The sequence below is a fragment of the Mixophyes fleayi genome, chromosome 7 (assembly GCF_038048845.1).
Source record: "Mixophyes fleayi isolate aMixFle1 chromosome 7, aMixFle1.hap1, whole genome shotgun sequence".
Taxonomy (NCBI): domain Eukaryota; kingdom Metazoa; phylum Chordata; class Amphibia; order Anura; family Limnodynastidae; genus Mixophyes; species Mixophyes fleayi.
Window position 1 is genome coordinate 95,926,155 of NC_134408.1, and position 17,620 is coordinate 95,943,774.

Sequence of the window (17,620 nt, forward strand, 5' to 3'; positions counted from 1 at the left end):
GCTGACTACTGCAATAAATGTGGTTACATTTCAATGCTAACAGTCTTTCTTTGCTGCCAATTAAACAAGAGTAAACTGCTTTCAAAAAACAATGTACTAATTTCACTTACACATTGACATCTGACTGTAACTTACCAGTGACGTTCAAATTTACCACATGAGGAGTACACACTATCCTGTGTTTCAAGGTTCTAAATTCTAATAAAAAAAAATAAAAAAAACATTGCTCTCACATCAAACACATTTTATAGCAATAAATGTTTTTACTAGTATGCACTTACATGTAAAGTAGTTAGCAATGAGACGGTCTCGAATCTGCCTCCCCCTCTGTGCTCTACACATCACCAGATGGGACATGGGCCCTTACTTGTTCACCGTCTACTGCAATAATCGGTGGGCAAAGTTGATGTAAAGCCAGATTATGTAGCAGACAGCAAGCCAGCACAATATCAGATACCGTTTCAGGTGCATACATAAGCACCCCACCAGATTTATCAAGGCACCTGAACCTGGTTTTCAAGAGTCCAAAGGTACGCTCTATCACACCTCTAGTGGCTATGTGTGCCTCATTATATTTGTGCTGTGCCGGAGTCTGAGGATGCAGCAGAGGAGTCACCAGCCAGGAGCGACACTCATATCCTGAATCTCCTGCAATAAAACAAAAATGTTAGCTACCATTTTAATTGAGCATGTTGTACAGCAGTTAGCACATGTGAGGCAAATTGAACAAAGATAAGGGATATATAAAACATGGTAAATACATACCCAAAAGCCATCCCTCCGGCATTTCACCACTTTGATATTTGGCATAAAGGGTAGACTGTCTCAGGATAAAAGCATCATGACATGAACCAGGATAGCCTGCCACAACACTCATTATACGCATTTTAGCATCACACACAACCTGCACATTCAGGGAGTGGTACTGATGGCGATTAATGAAAACCTCTGCCCTGTGGTGAGGTGGTCTCAGGCCAATATGAGTGAAATCTATTGCTCCCATTACATTTGGATACCTGCGAGCCTATAGAAAGCTACCTTTCGCTCATGCCACTGTGACTCCTGGCTGGGGAAGCAGATATATCTAGGGCACACTCTTTTAAGGGCACCTAGGACCTGTCCAAAATGTCTTGAAAATGTAGGCTGAGTTATGCCAATCACTCTGGAGGACACAGATTGAAAGGAACCTGTGGCCAAATGTTGAACTGCACACAGTAGTTTGTGTAGTCCTGACACTGCATTAAAGAGCCTGGTTGTAGGCTCCAAATCATCCTTCACTTGCTCATAAAGTCTCATCAGGTTAGTACGATTGAGCCGAAACATTTGTACTACGTCCACATCAGCCAAAGAATCCAGATTCAAACGCACTGTAAATGCACGTGGAGTGCGTGCTCTGCACAGGCTCCGCGGAACAGATGCCAACTGCTGTCCATCCTCCTCCTCCTCCCGCCTTTCTGCCTCCATCAGATAAAAAGCTGCAAACATATACTGGCAAGAATGCACCACATTCCCTGCAAAAGCCATTCTCCAACAAACCCACACCTGAAAAAAATTGATGGCCCCTTTTTATAAGCATCATGATTAACTGCTGGATAATAGACTGTGATTGACTGTGATTTCTTCAAGCAGAAACACCTTTTTTTTTTGTCACATTTGGATTGCATTAACATTAAATTATGGGTTCACCATGTAATGACACATTGTGCATCTTGATTATTTTTAAGCACCATTAATATTGTTGACTTTTTGAAACAAAAACAATTTATGTAAAAATATGTTGATTTCAGAAAATAAGATGCAATCAAAAAGGAGAATTTTTTTTATTTAAAACTACCCTGAAATTACATTACACTTTGCCCATTTCCCATATACAATCCTAATGGAGCAATCATTGTACATTAAATGGTGCTTTCTCTTATGTTCTGAATGGCAAAATAGCTCAAACAGCATGCTGTTTGAGCAATCTCGCTGCTCACAAGCAGCTCTTTTATTTTGGTCATTTGAATGGCGCTTTGACAAACCCCTCAATAGTGAATCCGGCTGTTTGTATGTTTGTATGTTCAACATTGTTCAAATCGTCATGGCGATTTCTAAAGTGGTGGTTTTGGAAAAAGTAATTTCTGGCCGTTTGGACGGCGATTTTACCGTTAGTAAATCCGGCGATGGCTTAACCACCTGCAAACTCGCCGAAAATCGGTGGTTTTACCAACACGCCTGTTAGTAAATCTAGCCCTAAGGGTTCATTTTGCACTTCCCTATTGTAGTCAGGAAGTCTGTCACAAAGGTATATAGTTATGGTGATACCGAGTTCCATATGAGCTAACGATGGATGACACTGGATTGGACGGTTGACATAAGAGCCCCCAGATAAGTATGGAGAGGTCATAGTTTAGTGAATAGCTAAGAGGATTAGTGGAATAAGTAGAGCCATTTTCCAATAGTGTCCAATCCAGCTGTCATGCTTGCTTTAAAATCTCCTTTTCTGCTTGTTTTCGAATCCTTGTGTTCTTAGTATTTCTTTGCTTTCCTATTTCACAGTCTTTACTTCCCTTGTCAGTATCTCACTTTTTTCTTGTAAAGAGATACAGAAACATGAAGACATGGTCTCATTCATGGGGCTAAGACATTTGTGACATCAGACAGAGTCAGGGATACACACACTAGATTGACGTAAGTCACAGAAGCAGCTAGGGGTTTGTTTTTATGTGTATAGAAGCTACTGATTTTAAGCAGAAAGGTTTTTGTTGTGGAAATATAATTCATGTTTTATAGATTGCATATCTGCCTCTTTGTCTCCTGTGCAAAGTGTGCCTCTATATATGCACAAAGGGTGGAGACAGGGATAGCTGAAGGCTAGACATACAGATATGCATCTCTGTGTAGAACATTGCAGTAGGACTTTTGAAACAAGACATGACATAATGTGAAACACTAGAAAATGTAAAATGTTCATGTTTTATATTTTTTCACTGTTAGACAGACATGCACTGGATACTGTTATATTAGAAGAAAGTGTTATAGAGATAGACCCCTTTTGCCCTTCTCACTTAGCCAAGTAGCTGAATCTGTGGGATTTAAAATGGCATGTGAGTTGGCAGAGGGAATATCAATTGATAAACATTGGTCTTTAGTATTTTTCTAGTCTAGGGGGTGACGTTGAGGGACTGAAGAACTTTTTATAGCAATGGCAGTACATGAGTAGGACATTACATTGAGGACTTGTGACAGTGACACAGTTACCAACTAAAGTAGCTGTTAGTAAAGTCCGCACTTACACACACGACTATACATGGCTGTAACACCAGGGCAGATATGGCTGTCAAAAAGACAGCAGAGTTTTATGTGACAGCTGACAAATCTATGTTTTGTATTGTTTTTTTTTTTATTGTTTTAAACTATGTACACACACACACACAAATTAGTTAATATATGAGATTTGTGTTACCTGAAGAATCAACAGTCTAAAAGGTGAAGGGAGGTGGTCAGGAGTCTTCTGGACCCTGGAAAGATGGACAAGGTAGACCAGTAGCTTCCAGAGTGTATCTTCCAGACCAAGCTGAGGCAGCACATGGTCTGGCTCAGCTGAGTACAGAAGGTATGTGCTAGCTGGTAAGGGTATATTGGGGTGCACCAGACGTTTCTTCTCAAGCTAGTAGGAAGGCAATGTCCTGTCTTGATTGAAAGAGTGCCAGGAAGATGATACCAATAGAGCCATCCCATATCCCTCCTACAGATGGACTTTCTCCAGGTAAAACAAATCCCCGTCATCCAATTACCACTTTGCAGGATCCTCAAGTATGCACTGGGGTACCGATTAAATATATCTGGGTAAAGGTGTATTGCAATGTTTCTAATCTATTGCTGTGTCATACTCAGGGCTTTTGTTATTTGATGTGGTATCCCTAGAGTTATAAAAGGTGATAGGGATATTCATGTTATTGGTAATAACTTTATAATGTATGATCAGTGATAGTGAGTTACATACTTTTGATAAGCCACAAACCAGTGGGAAAATAAAGTAACAGTACTAGGTAGAACTAATTGAATAGAATGATGGTTGAAACTTGATTGGAGTGGCTGGTAGCTTTGGCCACTAGTCCTCCCCACTATCAAAATCACTCCTGCGCTGCCTCTTAACCTGTTGTCTTTTGAAATGTTTTTGACTTTTTCTTGTGATGAGTTTGTAACAGAGAGACTGTTCTAGACCTTTAGAGGAAAAGCAAATAGTGAGACAGCAACCGAGAACGTTCAAAACACTGTCTCCTGAGGTATTACACTAACTGTCAGGATGTTGGACTGGGAGAGTAAGTTGTGGAACTGTAATTTCCTATGCTCAGGTTGTTTGACAGACAGGTACCAAGTGTTGACGACCAGCATCACGTCCTTAAGGATAGCAGAGAGACACCGGTATCCATTCCATCCACTGCATAGGAGTCAACACCCAAAGAAGGTTCCAATTACACTCGTGAATCTGTTTTGGGAGACCACAATTGTAGTTAACAACACGTGAGCCAAGGACTTTGCAAAGACAGTTTTCCAGCATAAAGTAGTAGTTTTACCTGTTCTGTGTTTCTCTCATCTCATTCTCTTTTCGGGACAGTCAATTCTTTCAATTGTGAACAGGTGTCAGAGGCTGGTTCAGGTAGTGATATTGAGGAGTTGGGGATGAAGGAGAAGTTGGTAGCACAATCGGTCCAGCCAATTACTCTATTCAATTCAGGGGTAAAAGGAAAATTTGGAAACCATGGAGCTTGGAGAAAGTGAGATGGGCTATTGTCTGAGGAGTATTACGTCCGTAAGTACGTTGACCCCATAGTTGGAGAGAAGTACATCCAGCGATGCCAGTCCAGTAATATTCGGACTTCAGCAGGCATCCTTGAGAATGATTATCATTCTTGGGTGGGTAAGGTTTTAGACCAAACTAAGTGCTTGGTGTGCTCTCACGTGCCTCAGAGATTAAATCGAGTAGTAGTAGTTCTCTTTTCACTAATTATTCCTGAGGTACCCGAATTATGGGGTGGGAGGTCACTAGGGGAAAGGTAAAACAGCTAGGTCACTTAGTTTGAAGTCTCCCAATATTTGCCAGGCTGATCACTGTTTCACGAACAAAGAAACTTGAGTATAGGGAGACTGGGAAGAACGAACAGACAATAGCCCTCCCCACAAGTGTTAAAGAAAGGAAATGTTGATATTATTGGAATGTATATTTTAACTCAGGTTGATGATGTTATTGGTGAACATGCAGTGTTTAAATGTTGTCTGAGCTTAAAGACATGCGTTGGACAGATGAACCTGTTAGGCATAAAAATCTGTTGTAGAATATTCTATATTGTTGATACATGTTCTATTGCCCCCTTGAAGGGCATACAAAAGATTATCTCGAAGCTCCAGAGGTATATTTTCTATAGTAAAAGTAAAATTGTTTCTAGGATTATGACTCCCTTTTATAATAACCTGTCTGGGATCTACAGACAGCGTGGTCATTCACCAAGGGGGACTTACATTACAGAGCAATGAAACGTGGTACTGAGATCCTGCATATAAAATCTTAAGGTGATAGTTTATTGTACTATCAAAGGGTGGAGCTGTCAAAGTCGTATAATTGGATGAAAGAAAATATATCGATTAATATTGTTTTACCGTGCGATTGCGGTCAGTATGCCTCGTATTACGTGCCATGGCGCGATCACACGATAAAATACGCACGCATACACTTGCATTTTCACATTTATTTATTTATATATTTCATATTTATAATGGTTCAATTCCACAGTCGTTTATCAGCAGATGGTATTTGGTTTATAGTTATATTTATTATAAGGTTATATGTACACTTTGGTGATATTTAAGGTACAAGTTACAGGAAACATATCATGTTTAGTGTCATTCTAATACGCAATTTATTCGCAGACATCTGCTGCAATCGCCAAACAGAACGCACATTGCGTATGATAGTTATAGATTGTAGGGAATAAATGATTGGAATGATATTGTCTGTGTAGTGTGTAAATAGACTAGTTTAAACTGGATTCTGGGCGGGAAAATCAGAGTACATTCCCTGGAGAGCTGACCCCCACATTTGGATATTTTCGTTTGAACTGGCCTATGACCTGCATTACACTGGACCCTCTTGAAGCCTGGACCTATAGAAGCAAGCCACATCATCTGTATTGTTTTCTCTGTATCACTGAGTGTATATATACAGCTCCCTGGGACCAGCTAAGACAGTCATCACTGACCACAGTCTCCTGGACTGAAGGACTGTCTAGCTGGATCCAGCAGAGGGCTCAGTGTATGTATGTATGTATGTATGTATGTATGTATGTATGTATGTATTTGGTATCGGCTGTATTGTAATTGTTTATCTGAACTGCTAAACTTATGCTTTTGTTAAATTAATTGCTTGTGCTTTGGAACCACATAAATCGCTTAGACAAGGCTTATTGAAAAACAATGAAATTACTTTAATAGACTCACAACAGCCAAGCCCACCAGTGGCCAACCTCTAGAGACCACATCCTCACAGCTACTAGAGATCAGTCTGTTCTTTCCTTCCAGGACATAGACATTCAGCTGCTTCAGCATCTTGAACCCTCCACGATCCAAAAATGAATGGAATTGCAACCCATTACTCGGATTCTCCGCCAGCACAACATCCGCTATCACTGGAGCTTCCCATTTCAACTTCAGGTGTTTGCGGCCTCTTCCTCTCACTTTGTTAAAACAATCGTCTAAGGCCAAGAACTGCTTGCCAAGCTTGACACCCTTCCTGTGGCGCCTGCCTCACAATCTATATCTCCAAAGGATCAATGTCCAGTCCTCCCACAACCCAAGTGGTTTTATATCTCTCGCTGTTGGGCCAATTCACTACCCCTCCTTGATAGGACTTTGGCTTTTGTTGTTTATTTTTTGTTGTCTGTTCTCCATCTGTTTTTCTTTAACAGGTGGACCACTTTGAGAGAGTAGAGCGAATGGACTTTTTAGTGCCTGACGACGTTAGATGATATTTGATTTTTTGCATTGCTCTGCTTAGTATGCTATTATTCTTTTTCATGTCCCCCTTATTCCCATCCCTCCTTCACTCCTTCCCCCTCCTTTCCCCTCCTTCCTTTTCCTTCCCCTCCTTCCCCTCTGTACTCCTTCCCTCCCCTTCTCCCCATTTCCCTTACTTAATTGTTTAATGTTTTTAGTATAGTACTGTTATGATTCCTAGTGCATTCACGAAGAGCAAAGGAAGTATAAAGCAAAGTGTCTTTATTCAGGTAAATACATAAACAAAGATAACCCAAATCCACGGATAAGAACAGGTTCCAAAAGAGACTGTGTAGTAAAATGGCAGGAACAGGTATTATAAGTTTACCCCAGTCCAGAAGGCACAAGGCTGTCCAGTGAAGCAGACAGAGTTCAGGGATCAAGCAGAGATCAGATAAACAAAATCCAAATAGCCAGGCAGAGATCAAGGTCACAAGCGAATAAGCGAGGTCCAGAAGTCGAGCCAAAGGTCAGGGCAACAGGCAAATGAGCATGTTCCAGGAATCAAGCCGAGGGTCAAAACAGAAGATCAAGCAATGGAGCAAACACAGGAACAGGGCAGCAGCGGCCAGGAATAAACGGATGAACTGCACTGAGTACAGGTAAAGGCAGGTATAAGAAGCTGAGAGCCAGGTGCAGTTCTAATTGGCAAGGAGGTTAACCCCTTCAGGCATGGTGCAAGCTCAGGAGCAAAACAGCAGCACCTCTGAAGGACCAAAGGCACTGCTGCCACATACAAAAAACAGGCAGAGTGTAACAACTACTGATATGTTGCTAACTCCGCACACTACTCACCGGTTAGTTATAATTTGGTATTCTTTTTCCTCTAAAGAATTCTCCTGGTATTTTTCATCCTCCCTATTTTTGATCCCTTTTTGGGTTCCTTTCATAATGGGTTTTCACCTTTCATTTACTCTTTTGTGGTTTTCTTCCTTCTATTATCTTGTATTCATATTATCTGTTTTGGGGATGGACTGATCGTTTGTTCCTTTTTTCTCAGCCTCTAGTACTACATTCAAGAACTGGCTTTCCAACAGTGCCATTTCTTTAAAAACCATCTCTGTTAATGTCAACGACCTCAACACCCCACGTAAACGCACCATGCTGTTGGGAGCCTGCAGAAGAGAGAGAGAGCTGACATTGTTTTTCCACATGAAACGCATCTCACTGGAGTTCACTCCCAACTCCAGGGTAAGCAGTTTTTCCAAACCTTCTTTGCCTCTGTGGACTGCAAGAAACGGGGGGTGGCTTTATTGATTCATAGCAATGTTCTCTTTCCGCACACTAACACTTATGCAAAACCAGAGGGCGGCTTCCTGATTTTAGAGAGCACCCTCCGCTCTGCTCCTGTCACACTGGACTCGAATAACGCCCCAAGCCAGAAACAAAAGCCTTTTTTTACTAGAATCTTTAAATGCATTGAGCGGGTGGCACAGTGATACTTGGTAGACATTTTAATGTTGTCCTTGATCGGGCCCTGGACAAGTCTCCTGTCCCCTCCTCCCAATTGGGAGCTCCTTCCTCCCCTGTATCCATCTCATTTATTACTTTACTTGCCATCTGTTAGGGTTCTGTTCAAAACCACTTCCTTAATTACAGCCATGGAGCCAGACACGTGATATAAACGTTTTAAACTGTTTAAACTGTTTATTGCAGAAAAGTATAATCCAGGTAAGGCAAAATAAACAGTAACAGTTCAGGCTGAATGGAACAATGGATTTCCAGATCTTGGCAAACAAGCAGTAAATAATAAAGAAATGCAGCAGATGACTTAACTGAAACCAGTTTGTAGTAGCAGCCAGAAACATGCAGGTAATCCAGGAACAGAGAGACACATGATGTGACCTCAGAGCTGGAGGCAGATGATGTGACCTCAGAGCTGGAGGCAGATGATGTGGCCTCAGAGCTGGAGGCAGATGATGTGACCTCAGAGCTGGAGACAGAGGCTGGCACCTCGGGACAGGAGACAGAGGCTGGCACCTCAGGACAGGAGACAGAGGCTGGCACCTCGGGACAGGAGACAGAGGCTGGCACCTCAGGACAGGAGACAAAGGCTGGCACCTCGGGACAGGAGACATAGGCTGGCACCTCAGGGCAGGCGGCTGGAGCTGGCGCCTCAGAGCTGGTAACTGGGGTTGGCAGATTGGGTCTTATCCCAGGGAGCAGAACAGGTGAAGTGTAAACAAATCCAGAATGCGGAGAAGTAACAGAAGATGGTTTGGTAGGCTGTCGTGGTCTGTGGAGAGGACAGGCTTGTAAGAAGTGTATATTACTTGCGCAGTAGAGACACAGTTTGTTGGTTATTCTGCACCATCGCTCTGCTTCGGTCAGGTGGGGGCGTGGACCACCTGTGAACCAGGCATTTGTTACACTGTAGTTGTTAGTTAAATGCAAATTTGTCATAGTACTATTAAGAGGTGCTGGCAGCACAGTTTCAGCAGCAGACAGAGTTGGCTGAAGCAAATCAACAGTATTGGATTTCAGAGAAACAGATTCTGATAGTCTCCTGAGTGGGTCCAAAAGTATAGCAGAAAATTGAGCCAGCTGAGAGTGTAACAGAATTATGTCAGTTTGTAGATACTGAAGCAGAGACTGTTCAGCCATTTGTAGAGCAGACATGTTTGCAGGGAGAAAACAAATGAAATCAATTGCAATGAGAGTTCCAGGTGAAATCTGAAGCAGGGTTTTTCCACATGACTCCAAGGCTTTCTTTTTGGCTGGTCATTATGTTAGGGTTCTGTTCAAAACCACTTCCTTAATGACAGCCATGGAGCCAGACACGTGATATAAACGTTTTAAACTGTTTATTGCAGAAAAGTATAATCCAGGTAAGGCAAAATAAACAGTATCAGTTCAGGTTGAATGGAACAATGGATTTACAGATCTTGGCAAACAAGCAGTAAATAATAAAGAAATGCAGCAGATGACTTAACTGAAACCAGTTTGTAGTAGCAGCCAGAAACATGCAGGTAATCCAGGAACAGAGAGACACATGAGCAGGCTAGGAACATCAATGACTGTAACTATGCATATACTACCCCTGCATTGGGACATTACATTACTACACTAGTACATACTTGCCAACCTTTAATACATTTCTTCCGGGAGCTGCAAGGGGGAGGTGGGCGTATAGGGGGCGGGGCCTCAAAAATCGCGTCATTTTAGCCCCCCCCCGTGATGTAATGACGGTGAATCGCGGCATTTGAACCGATTTCTGCCCACTTCACTAGGAAGTGGGCAGATCAGGGAGATTGCCAGACTCTCACGGGAATCCGGGAGACTCTTGCAAAATGCGGGAGTCTCCCGGACATTCCGGGAGAGTTGGCAAGCACGAACTAGTATTTGTAGTAAACATAGTCAATGTTTACTACATATACCTATTTAGATATACTCTCACTTTTGGTTGTATTCCATGACCTTGCAAAAATAAAACTTTTAAAAAAAATCAAAGAAAAGAAAGGGGGCTGAAATGGATTCACCCAACCATGGGTCCCTTAGAGTAGACCTAACCTAAAATTCAGGTAGGGCTAAGCGTTCAAGTCATACACAAGTGTACTGTGACAGAAGCTCTTGGAAAAGTAGTGAATGGCAGATATATTAGTCCCAGATTCCTGTCATTTGTATTGTAAAACACCAGGGAATTGTTTTGTGTCTGAGGAAAAGTTTACCATTCGGTTTCTCAGCTTCAGGAAAAGCTGGTAAGGGTAGTTGGTGTTTTGTATGGAGAGAGTAGGGAGGGCTCCATACAAAAGGCCCAGTCCAGGTCTTCGGCTCAGCAGCTCCCAGCAGAGTAATCAGGAGGTACACATGTGTGGGGTCTGTAAAAGGCTGAAGTTGTCTCCTGAGAGAAGCTGCAGTTTGTCCTGTGAGTTCCATTTGTTTGGTTTAGGATTTTGTTTGTTTTTGTTCTGTTTGCAAACTGGTGAATAAAACTAGCTGAGGCTATTGAATCTGAAACACTGGATTTGTGTGATTTTCTGGCTGAAGTGCAACCGTCCATCCCAGAAGACGACATCCCCAATATGATTTTATTACAGTACTTTAATTATTCTGTAATATCTGGATGATTTGGCCTTGTTCTGTGAAACCTTCAAAATTCAGGTTAACGCATTGTACCTGTTATTGTTAATGTTTAAATGCTATAACCCCATAGAAAGAAAAACGTAATTCTGAGAAGTACATTAGGTGCAGTTGACCAAAACCTAGTTTTGGTAGCTCATTGTGAATTCCCATATACCCATGTTCCTGAAAGCAGAAATTCTCTTTTACTGTTCACAACAAAATGATACTATTATAATGTGTTTTTTGTATATGTCGTTTGTTTGTTTCCACTCCTCCCCTTTTCCCCTTTTGTTTCTTTCTCTGCTCCTTCCCAGGTAACTACTATCCTGGGTGCTGGGGCTACTATGCCTGATCTCAATCCCCCTGCCAGAGGTTGATACTCTGCTTCAACTTAAAATTCCTCCAGAAATATCTTCTAATGGATAAGTTACACATTTCTTCTCTTAATGCCAAAGGCCATAATATACCTGAAAAACGTTCACACATGTTAAATACCCTCTGCACTCAAAAAATTGACGGTGTATGCTTTCAAAAAACACATTTTAAACAACACTCAGCAACATCTTTACTTACCCGCCACTACCCTATGAGCTTTTTTAACAATAACCCTGCAGGTAAATCCAAAGGGGTGGCGATTATTTTTTTCAAAAGGTTACATTTCACAGACACTACAGTAACCAAATTCAGGGAAGGTAGAGGTCTTTTGGTAAAGGGCAAATTACTTGGCTAAATCTTAAATTTTGTTAATATCTACGCCACCAAACCAGGGTCAGTCGGCTTTCTTGTCACGTATGCTAGACTTGATCGATGAGCACAAAGAGGATGTTCTAATAGTGGGTGGAGATCTTCTTTGGTCCATGGACCACCAGCAGGACACGTTGGGAAGGGGCAACAGACTGCCACTGCGAGAAGCCAAGAAAACTAGGCATATTATCAATAAGCACCAATTGATCGACTCTTTGCACTTCCTACATCCCAGTGGCAGAGACTGTACTTACTATTGCATCCCACATTCTTGCTATTCCAGAATTGATTACTTCTTTATTGAGCATAGACACTAGGGGCTAGATTTACTAACCTGCGGGTTTGAAAAAGTGGGGATGTTGCCTATAGCAACCAATCAGATTCTAGCTTTCATTTATTTAGTGCTTTCTACAAAATGACAGCTAGAATCTGATTGGTTGCTATAGGCAACATCCCCACTTTTTCAAGCCCGCAGCTAAGTAAATATAGCCCCTGGACCTTCTCCTAGATTCCCATATAGGGCATATAGTCTCAAAATCTGGGAGGCCCACAGGTGCATCATTAGAGGACAGTGTATACAATTGGAATCATTCCTTAAAAAAAAATGGAGGCTCTTAGGAAATCCCTCCTCTCCCAAATTTAATCTTTGGAGACTAAACATAAAAGTTCCCTGTCTCCAAACACCTATGTAGAAGTAGAAACTGCTCAAAAGATTTTAAATAAGCTATTAGATGTTAGAACAAACTTGGCTTTCAGAAAATGAAAAAATAGATTCCTCAGGTGGGGAAACAAACTGGGGAGACTTCTTGCTAGGCCCTTCCAAAAACAGCGCGTCCAGACCTGCATTCCCTCAGTTAGAGAAAAGAGGGGAACATAGTGTTTTAAAGATAAAGATATTGCTAAAACTTTCCATAGTTATTATTATATCCTATATAATCTTGAGTCCCATATCCCCCTCCCAATGGAAACAGGATATGCCGAGGCCATCAGGGAATACCTGAAAGAAAGCAATTTCCCTATGCTTACTAAGGACATGGAGGAGATGCTGGAGCAACCCTTCTCTAGTGAAGAACTAAATGAATCCATTAAGCTGTCACTGTTGGGGAAGAGCCTGGTCCGGATTGGTTTTCGTTCTCCTACTATAAAATCTTTATAGATAGAGGGCCTGAGTCATTAAGGAGAGCAGATCATAAAAAAAGAGTAACTTTGCACCTGTCCAAAACCATGCTGCATTGGAGGGGGAGGTAAATTTAAAATATGGGGACAGGTTTATAGTAGGGTAGTGGTTTAAAGTGGACTAGGGCATGTCCTAGATCAACTTTAAATTTCAGTGTAAAAAGAAAGTTATCAAGTATTTATATGCTACATGACAAAAAAGCCAGTATTTAACTTATGTTCAAAATAATAAACTAATTTGCACCGCTTGCATTGTAACATGGATTGTCCCGGAGAACATTTACTCCTTTTATTGCCTTACTTTCCTTAATGACTCGGGCCCAGATCGTCTAGGGGACAATTTTGTCCACCTTTAACGAAGTAACTGGCAAACGTTCTTCACCAGTCAGCATTTGAGGCTCACATCTCCATCATCCCTAAAGAAGGAAAGGACCCATTTCAGTGCTCAAGTTATCGCCCCATCTACATTCTGAATAGAGATGTAAAGTTATACTAAACTTATCACTAAACTCACTGCAAATCGCATGAATCTCCTCCTCCAAAATTTACTCCATTCCGATCAAGTGGGATTTGTCCTTAACAGAGAGGAATGTGATAACACAACCAAAATGATTGATATCATTAATTTTCTATCACAGACCTTAGGCGCTTTTACTTTCCACTGATGCCGAGCAGACCTCTGATAAAATAAATTGCAGATTTATGCGAGCGGTACTGGAGCACTTGGGTATGGGCCCCCTCTGTTTGCATAGAATTTTTTCCCTATATAACTCTGATTTTCTGCTTCCTCAGTTTTTACGATTGCAATTTGCAAAAACTCCATAATGTCATGAAGAGTGATCAGATGAATTGCAATTAATTTCAAAGTCCCTCTTTGCCATGACAATGAACTTTATCCCAAAAATAAAATTTCCACTGTATTTCAGCCCTGCCACAAAAGGACCAGTTGACATCAGATCAGTGATTCTCTCATTAACACAGTTGGGAGTGTTGATGAGGACAAGGCTGGAGATCACTCTGTCATGCTGATTGAGTTAGAATAACAGACTGTAAGCTTTAAAAGGAAGGTGGTGCTTGAAATCATTATTCTTCCTCTGTTAACCATGGTTACCTGTAATTAAACACGTGCAATCAACATTGGTTTGCACAAAAAGAGATTTACAGGCAAGGATATTGCTGCTAGTAAGATTGCACCTAAATTATCGGATCATCAGGAAATTCGAGGGGGGAGGTTCAATAGTTGTGAAGACGGCTTCAGGGCGCCCAAGAACATCCAACAAGCGACAGGACCGTCTTCTAAAGTTGATTCACCTGCAGGATCAGGGCACCAAAAATGCAGAGCTTGCTCACGAATGGCAGCAGGCAGGTGTGAGTGCATCTGCACGCACAGTGAGATGAAGACATTTGGAGGATAGCCTGGTGTGAAGAAGGCCAGCCAAGAAGCCACTTCTCTCCAGGAATATTATCAGTGACAGACTGATATTCTGCATTACGTATAGAAATTGGACTGCTGAGGACTGGGGTAAAGTCATTTTCTCTGATGAAACCCCTTTCAGATTGTTTGTGGCATCTGGAAAAATACTTGTCAGACGGAAAGGTGAGCGCTACCATCAGTCCTGTGTCATGCCAATAGTAAAGCATCCTGAGACCATTCATGTGTGGGGTTGCTTCTCAGCAGAGGGAGTGGCCTCACTCACAATTTTGCCTAAGTACATTGCCATGAACAAAAAATAGCACCAAAACATCCTCCAAGAGCAACTTCTCCCAATCATTCAAGCGCAGTTTGGTGATGAACAATGCCTTTCCAGCATAATGGAGCACCTTGCCATAAGGTAAAAGTGATAACTAAGTGGCTCGGGGATCAAAACATTGAAATTTTGGGTCCATGTCCAGGAAAATCCACAGACCTTAATCCCATTGAGAACTTGTGGTCAATTCTCAAGAGGCAGGTGGACAAACAAAAACCCACAAATTCTGACAAGTTCCAAGCATTGATTAGGCAAAAATGGACCACCATTAGTCTGTATGTGGCCCAGAAGTTGACTGACAACATGCCAGGGCGAATTGCAGAGGTCTTCCTAAGGAAGGGTCAACATTGCAAATATTGACTGTTTGTATGAACTTCATGTAGTTGTCAATAAAAGCCTTTGACACTTATAAAATGCTTGTAATTTTACTTCAGTAAATCATAGCAACATCTTACAAAAAGGTCTAAAAATACTGAAGCAGCAAACATTGTGAAACTTGTGTCATTCTAAAAACTTTTGCCCATGACTGTATATAAAATAAATAAAGTGCAATCCAATAAAAGCAGCCAAATAAACAGTTTATAGTTGTTCATATTGCAACACTTCGATATTATCCATTTGTGATGGACTTCCACTGAACTGTTGCATGTTTGAGCTGGGAATAAGAGTAGAAGTTATGTATGGTTTTGGCATTAAATATTGTCCTCCCATATTACTATGCTGCATCTGTGTATGCAGAAATATGTACAATGGTGTCTGCCTGTGGTTTGCTGGTGAACAACAAAGCATCCTCAAAGGACTGGTAACCAACTGAACATTCAGACTCTGCAATCGCATCATTCAGAGATGTGCCCTGCGGGTGAGATAAATGCTGAATTAGACGAAACTTTCCCACATCCTTCTTTGGCACCACTCCCACCGGGGAAAGAACTAAATCAGTAATCGGGGGAACCAAAAAGGGGCCACACATTCTGCCCAACGACACCTCCTTACACACTTTCTCGTGCACTACCCTCTGTAATTCCGAGGCTGATTTCAAATTCCGAGGCGTACCAGTCTGCACCACACCTGTCACCGGCAACATGAACCCAACATTGAAACCATTCCATAAAAACTCGGCAGCCCTTCTATCAGGGTACCAACCCAGCCATTTCCCAAGTTCGACCAATATAATAGGCGATGCCGCCTTACCGAGTCGCGCCTCCGGTGGCGGCTCTATCAGTAGTGGCAGGACCGCTCCTCCTGGGGCACTCTCTCCTTGGGTGACCCCCACTGCAGACTGAACACTCATGTCTGAATCTGCAAGCCGCACCTCTCTCACATTGACCTCCGTTGAAAGCAAAACACTTCCCTCGAAAGGGCTGGCTAAACCGCACCGGGGGCTGCCTCTGTCTTGCCACGCTCACATCCGTACCAGCCATCCTCGGCTGCGTCACATCCAACCATACCTCCACATCCTTACACCCAAAATCCATCAATGCCAATCCATCCTGCTTCCTCCGGAAGGCCTCATCGTACCGCCTCCACATAGTACCCCTGGATCGGGTAAACATCCCTTGTATTAAGTATATATACTTAATCACGCTCATGTGCTCAGCTGGCCTGGTTTCCAGGTAACATGCAGCAAAAACTAGGAAGCCCTCCAACCAACTCTGAAAACTCCGATAGGCTTCCTCTCCCACGCCAGAGCGTGATCGTGCTGCTATTAAGCCATCCTTAGCCTTTTTCGTGATGGCAAACATGTCCACAAAACGACCAGCGCGTATCTTACTGCGCACACTGCTCCTGATATCACGGAGGACCGCTGTATTAGCACAGCGCACAACATCACCGCCCGAGGTACCACCGTCCTCTCGAGGCCCCCTGCCTCCAACGTCCGCTCTACGGCGGGAACTCTGTAACTTCCTCCTCAGGAGCCTCACCAACTTTGCGTCTGCTCTCCCAGACCCGGCCGGAACCTCACTCTCTGAGGCTGAAGAACTTATATCGGCGCTAAAACCAGACCCCCCGCTGGCATGCTCACCGAATACACGGCCACCTCCTTCCACACCAGATGATGGGCCCACCGTGGCCAATGATGCGGCTTCCGTGGAAGAAGCACGCCCAGATCTCCGACCCGGTCTCGCACGACCCTGCGGACCTGCAGATGGGGGAACAGAAGAAGAGCTTTCCGGCCCGGGACCCCCGGTTCCCGCACTCGCAGGCAATACTAAACTCCGATCACTAACACTCTGCCTAGACGCCACCACTGCACTCGGCTGCCGACTACGTAAACTTGTTGCCGTCGTGCAGGTAACGACCCGAAGACCGGCCGGGGAGGACGCAGCACCCTGCCCCGAACCAGGCCCTCCAGACGTCAGCTGCACGTCGCTAGGCCCCAATATCACTGCTGGCGAGGAAGCGGGAACCCGAAGCCCCTCCGAATCTGCCGCCCCTAGGGTGGCGGCCCCTGTGGAAGAAGCACTTGATGTTAGCACAACATTACCCGGACAGCCGGGACCTGAGAAATACGGCCCATAAGCCGAGGGAGGAGGAAGATAAGGTGGGGCAAACCCCCAAGGTGGGTAGGAGTACGGAAAAGGAAAATTGCTAGGGCTGGGAAAAGGAAGCGGCAGGGGCCTGGATGGGCTTGGCTGAAATGAGGGGGGAAGGAAGGGGGGCAGAAACAAGCGGCGTTACATGGGAGGAACTACCAGGGGGAACATTTACAGTGGCCTGGGGGAACGCAGCATCAGGGGACTGCTGACAGCCAGAAGTTATGGTGGGGGAGGGTACTACGGCATTTTCAGCCCCCTGGATAACAACGGCAGAGCCTACAGCCTCCCCCCCCTCCGCAGCAAGGACCACCTGGTCCCCGG